The following is a 6,263-nucleotide window of genomic DNA, read 5'->3' on the forward strand; positions in this document are numbered from 1 at the left end:
TCAGGATGTCCGGTAGGGAGGATTAAGGGGGAACTTAGATTCGTTTCACAGGTAACCAGCTATCACCCAGCTCGGTTGGCTTTTCACCTCTACTGACAAGTCATCCCACTCTTTTGCAACAGAGACGGGTTCGCTCTCTTTAACTGCTTGAAAGTAGCTCGCTTGGGTTTCGGGGGGGCAAACTTTAGTTCACTTTGCTTGGTTGTTCTCGCTAAACCATGATGCAAAAGGTACAAGGGTTGATCTTTGCTGTCTGTCGCTTTGATTGTTTCACTGCTATTTCATCTTTCCCTTACGGTACTGGGGTCTCTATCGCGTCTAAGTGTCTTTTCTATCGCCTATACTAAGACTGTAAAATGCTTTAGTTTAATTAGTTTAGTAAATTCTTTAGTTTTGGTGTACTATTTGTGTGGTTGAGCTAGAGGGGGGGCTTCAAGACGATCCGGTCTAGTAGATATCTTTCAGGTGTAAGCTGAGTGCTTTGGTGTTATAGCTACGTCTTGATATTCTAAGTACACCTTCCGGTACACTTACCTTGTTACGACTTACCTCATCTTCAGCGTATTTATGGTATTAGTTATGTGGGATGTGGCTTTTGAGGAGGGTGACGGGCGGTATGTACGTGCCCCAGGGCCGGCTTAAAGTAGGCTCTATTGTCCCACTTTACTGCTAAATCCGCCTTCCAGAAGTGGTTTCACGCTTCTTTCCGTGTGCCCTATGAATGGGGAATGTAGCCCATTTCTTCCACTCCATAGGCTATACCTTGACCTGTCTTATTAGCGGGGTGCTATTGTGTCCACTGTTGTGCTCTCATTCGAGGTGGGCTGGCCACGGCGGTATGTAGGCTGTGTTGGCAAGGGGTGGTTGGGTTAATCGGGGATTATCGATTGTAGAACAGGCTCCTCTAGGTGGGTTTGGGGCACCGCCAAGTCCTTAGAGTTTTAAGCGTTTGTGCTCGTAGTTCTCTGGCGGATACTTCGGTAAAGTAAGTATCAAGATTTAGGGCCAGGCATAGTGGGGTATCTAATCCCAGTTTGGGCCCTGGCTTTCGTGGGTTTAAATCAGTCGTTAGTTCCTAAGATCATCTTAATGGTGTGTTTAGGTGCATCTTGGGCTTATGACAGCTCAGTTGCATTTTGATCTTAGTTAGCTAGGATAGGCATTTTACCACTCTTTACGCCGTGTCAATAGGACGGTTGATTTGGGTTTCTTGTATGACCGCGGTGGCTGGCACAAGATTTACCAACCCTTGAAGTTAGGCTGTTGCTATAACTAAGTCAAGTTTGCACTCATTGCTTAATGTTAATTACTGCTGAATACCCGTGGGGGCGTGGCTTAGCGAGGCGTCTTGGGCTACTACTTGGGTGTGCCTGATACCCGCTCCTCAAGGCCTGTATGGGGGTAGGTGGTCGAGGGCGTTTACACTGGGGCGCGGATACTTGCATGTATATATTTAGCAAAAACCAACCGTAAGGTTAGGACTAAGTCTTTTGTCCGCAGGCATGTTTTATGCCATCTTGGCAACTTCAGTGCCATGCTTTGTGTTAAGCTATGTGGACGGGGGTGTGGTTAGCTGATAGTTGAGTGGTGAGTGAGAGTGAAGTATATGAAATTATTGCTTGTGTTTACTATTTTTAGTACTGGAGTTTCTCTAATAAGTTTAAGTTATTTTGTATGTGTTTGTGTGTATATATACATCGTTCCGATGATGTCATGGAAGGGATGATTAATGGAGTTTTAGAGGTAGTTTGCTGGGATTGGGCGATGAAGGTTTATGCTACATGGTGGTTAGCGAAAGTTTACTGGTTTAGTTTGTGAAGCGCAGGGGTTGCGCTGTTGTTTTGTGCTATGTCCAACGAGCATTCATCCAATAGCCCCATTTAACCCGGAGGGTGGAGGTAACATTAACTGAATGTGGTCAAAGTGCATCAGTGTCAGGATGATTCCCCATATACGCCAACCGTCTCATCGAGGGACCCTTGAAATATAGGATAGGCCGTGAGGCAGGTGTGTCCAGGCTTAGATTGTGGGACCCCCGAGATCACTGGGAATAGCCACCTGTGAGGTAACCCCGGAAAAAATAAGAGGAACCAGAGGCGCCAAAAAGCTGGAACATGCCGCGATTACGCATTGAGAAGGTGAAAGTACTCACAGATGCCACTTTGAAGGGCAAGGAGGGGTGAGTGAACCCAATGGATGGCCCTGACCGAGGAACCAGAGGCGCAAAAATGTGAGGAGGGCGAGGGGTTTAGGGGGAACGTATGGGCCTGAAGCTAGTCATACCGGACATTATGTGCAACGGGTTGCTGATTTCACGTGAGGAGTACGATTAATAAATCCGTCTGATACGAACTGCATGAGATATGTGGTGGAGAGTTGTTGTTGGAGCATGTCCTGTGAGCATTCATTAAAATGGGGTCTTGTTATGCGCTTGAGTGGAGTTGTATTGGGTGTTGTGGGGTATGGTCCTAGAACATTCATGCCGGGTGGTTTGGTAGGAGTGTGTTTAAGGGTTTAATGGCCGTGTACATGTATGGGTTTAGCACCTGCTTATAAGATAGTCCGTATATAATGTATATTACTGGTACTATAGTATGTATGTATATGGGGTATATAAATTTATGCACGAATATGCATAACCAAATACCCCCGCCTCGGGGGGGGAGGGGGGGGGGGTTAAGCATAATGGCATAGATGGGGTAGAATTATTGGGGGCTTGCGGTTAGTTCCTGTAGTTGAGAACAATGGCGGCTTTTCGAGCCGCAGGCCTCGGGTAGTGTCCGGGCAGGAATAATGACTTATTTTATGTTTTTTTTAGGGATTTGCTTTGCGGTGGGTGTTTTGGGTGTGGCGTCGAATCCTTCGCCGTATTATGGGGTTGTTGGTTTGGTGTTAGCGTCTGTGGCGGGGTGCGGGTGGTTGCTGGGCCTTGGGGTTTCGTTCATGGCTTTAGTGCTGTTTATGGTGTATTTGGGGGGTATGCTGGTGGTGTTTGTTTATTCAGTAGCTTTAGCAGCGGAGCCTTTCCCTGGGGCTTGGGGGGATTGACGGGTGATTGGATGTGCAGTAGCGTTTGTGGCAATTGTTTTTGGGGGGTTGGTGTTTGGGGGGTTTATGGGGGCTTGGAAGTTCGGGGTTTCTACTGTGAATAATGTTGGGGTGTTTGTTGTTCGGTCGGATTTTAGTGGAGTTTCCATGTTTTATTCACATGGGGCAGGGATGTTTTTAGTGGCGGGTTGGGGGCTGTTGTTGACTTTGTTTGTTGTATTGGAGCTTGTGCGGGGGTTGTCGCGGGGTGCTATTCGGGCGGTTTAGGGGTTAGGGTCAGAGAATAGTTTATTGAAAATGCCAGCTTTGGGAGCTGGAGATAAAGGTTTGAGTCCTTTTTTTCTGAGTTTGGGGTACTCTAAGAAGTGGTAAGTCTTCAATCTTTGGTTTACAAGACCAATGTTTTTATAAACTATTAGAGTATTTAGCAGTTGAGTATTTTGTTTTCTAGGGCGCTTGCGGCGGGGAGGAGAAATAGGAGGATAGTGAAGTAGGCGATTGAAGCGAGTTGGCCGATGATGATGAATGGGTGTTCGACGGGTTGGCTTCCTACTCATGTTAGGACGAGGAGGTCGGCGACTAGTACTCAGAATAGGAGCTGGGAGAGTGGTCGGAATGTTATTGCTCGTTGTTTTGATTTGTGCAGGAATGGGATTAGGAATAGGATCAGTACGGAGGCGGCCAGTGCTAATACGCCTCCTAGTTTATTTGGGATTGAACGTAGGATGGCGTAGGCGAATAGGAAGTATCATTCTGGCTTGATGTGTGGTGGGGTTACTAGCGGGTTTGCTGGGGTGAAGTTTTCTGGGTCTCCCAGGAGGTTAACCGCTCATGCTTCTTTCTTATGAGACGTTAGTAAACCAATTACATAGCCTTGTCAAGACTAAATCACAGGTAAAAATCCTGTACATCTCATGTGGCCAACCACTCCCAACTAGGATTCCAAGACGCCTCATCACCCATCATAGAAGAACTCGTTGAATTCCACGACCACGCCCTAATCGTTGCACTAGCTATCTGCAGCCTAGTTCTCTACCTTTTAGCCCACATACTAACAGAAAAACTCTCGTCCAATGCTGTAGACGCCCAAGAAGTAGAGCTGATCTGGACAATCCTACCTGCTATCGTCCTGGTACTCCTCGCCCTCCCATCCCTACAAATCCTCTACATAATGGACGAAATCGACGAACCAGACCTCACCCTAAAAGCCATCGGCCACCAATGATACTGAAGCTACGAATACACAGACTTCAAAGACCTATCATTCGACTCCTACATAGTGCCCACCCCAGACTTACCCAACGGCCACTTCCGACTGCTAGAAGTTGACCACCGCGTAGTTATCCCAATAGAATCCCCCATCCGCGTGATCATTACTGCAGGAGACGTACTCCACTCCTGAGCAGTCCCAACGCTCGGAGTTAAAACAGACGCAATCCCAGGCCGACTAAACCAAACTTCATTCATTACCACCCGGCCTGGGATTTTTTACGGACAATGCTCAGAAATTTGCGGGGCTAATCACAGCTACATACCCATTGTAGTAGAATCAACCCCACTCCCACATTTCGAGGCCTGATCGTCCCTTCTATCATCATCCTAATCATTAAGAAGCTATGCAACAGCACTAGCCTTTTAAGCTAGCCAAAGAGGGACTTCCCCCTCCTTAATGATATGCCACAGCTTAACCCCGCACCATGATTTTCAATCATAAGTATAACCTGATTAACCCTAGCACTCCTCATCCAACCAAAACTACTAGCCTTCACCACAACCAACCCCCCATCAAATAAGACCTCCCTCACTACCAAACCCACACCATGATCCTGACCATGAACCTAAGCTTCTTTGACCAATTTTCCAGCCCCAATCTATTCGGCATCCCCTTAATCCTACTATCCCTACTCTTCCCAGCCCTACTATTCCCGTCCCCAAACAACCGATGAATCAACAACCGCCTTTCTACTATCCAAACATGACTCCTTCACCTAATCACAAAACAACTAATAGTCCCACTCAACAAAAATGGCCACAAATGAGCCATAATATTTACATCCCTAATAATCATACTTCTTACAATCAACCTTCTAGGCCTCCTTCCATATACATTCACCCCAACCACCCAACTATCTATGAACATAGCCCTAGCCTTCCCACTATGGCTCGCCACACTACTAACAGGCATGTTTAACCATGTACGTGCCCCAGGGCCGGCTTAAAGTAGGCTCTATTGTCCCACCTTACTGCTAAATCCGCCTTCCAGAAGTGGTTTCACGCTTCTTTCCGTGTGCCCTATGAATGGGGAATGTAGCCCATTTCTTCCACTCCATAGGCTATACCTTGACCTGTCTTATTAGCGGGGTGCTATTGTGTCCACTGTTGTGCTCTCATTCGAGGTGGGCTGGCCACGGCGGTATGTAGGCTGTGTTGGCAAGGGGTGGTTGGGTTAATCGGGGATTATCGATTGTAGAACAGGCTCCTCTAGGTGGGTTTGGGGCACCGCCAAGTCCTTAGAGTTTTAAGCGTTTGTGCTCGTAGTTCTCTGGCGGATACTTCGGTAAAGTAAGTATCAAGATTTAGGGCCAGGCATAGTGGGGTATCTAATCCCAGTTTGGGCCCTGGCTTTCGTGGGTTTAAATCAGTCGTTAGTTCCTAAGATCATCTTAATGGTGTGTTTAGGTGCATCTTGGGCTTATGACAGCTCAGTTGCATTTTGATCTTAGTTAGCTAGGATAGGCATTTTACCACTCTTTACGCCGTGTCAATAGGACGGTTGATTTGGGTTTCTTGTATGACCGCGGTGGCTGGCACAAGATTTACCAACCCTTGAAGTTAGGCTGTTGCTATAACTAAGTCAAGTTTGCACTCATTGCTTAATGTTAATTACTGCTGAATACCCGTGGGGGCGTGGCTTAGCGAGGCGTCTTGGGCTACTACTTGGGTGTGCCTGATACCCGCTCCTCAAGGCCTGTATGGGGGTAGGTGGTCGAGGGCGTTTACACTGGGGCGCGGATACTTGCATGTATATATTTAGCAAAAACCAACCGTAAGGTTAGGACTAAGTCTTTTGTCCGCAGGCATGTTTTATGCCATCTTGGCAACTTCAGTGCCATGCTTTGTGTTAAGCTATGTGGACGGGGGTGTGGTTAGCTGATAGTTGAGTGGTGAGTGAGAGTGAAGTATATGAAATTATTGCTTGTGTTTACTATTTTTAG

At 47.1% G+C, this 6,263-nt stretch overlaps 1 long non-coding RNA gene across 1 annotated transcript; it reads right to left on the minus strand.

Moving 5' to 3' along the window:
• Positions 1-562: 562 nt before the first annotated feature.
• Positions 563-5,999, minus strand: LOC308186782. Its single transcript, XR_013944295.1, has 2 exons — positions 5,288-5,999; positions 563-661 (listed from the first exon to the last, which is right to left on the minus strand). It is a non-coding gene; the product is annotated as an uncharacterized lncRNA (long non-coding RNA).
• Between the last annotated feature and the right edge of the window lie 264 nt (positions 6,000-6,263).

Source organism: Anser brachyrhynchus, assembly GCF_964034855.1.
Source record: "Anser brachyrhynchus genome assembly, contig: SCAFFOLD_39, whole genome shotgun sequence".
Lineage (NCBI taxonomy): Eukaryota > Metazoa > Chordata > Aves > Anseriformes > Anatidae > Anser > Anser brachyrhynchus.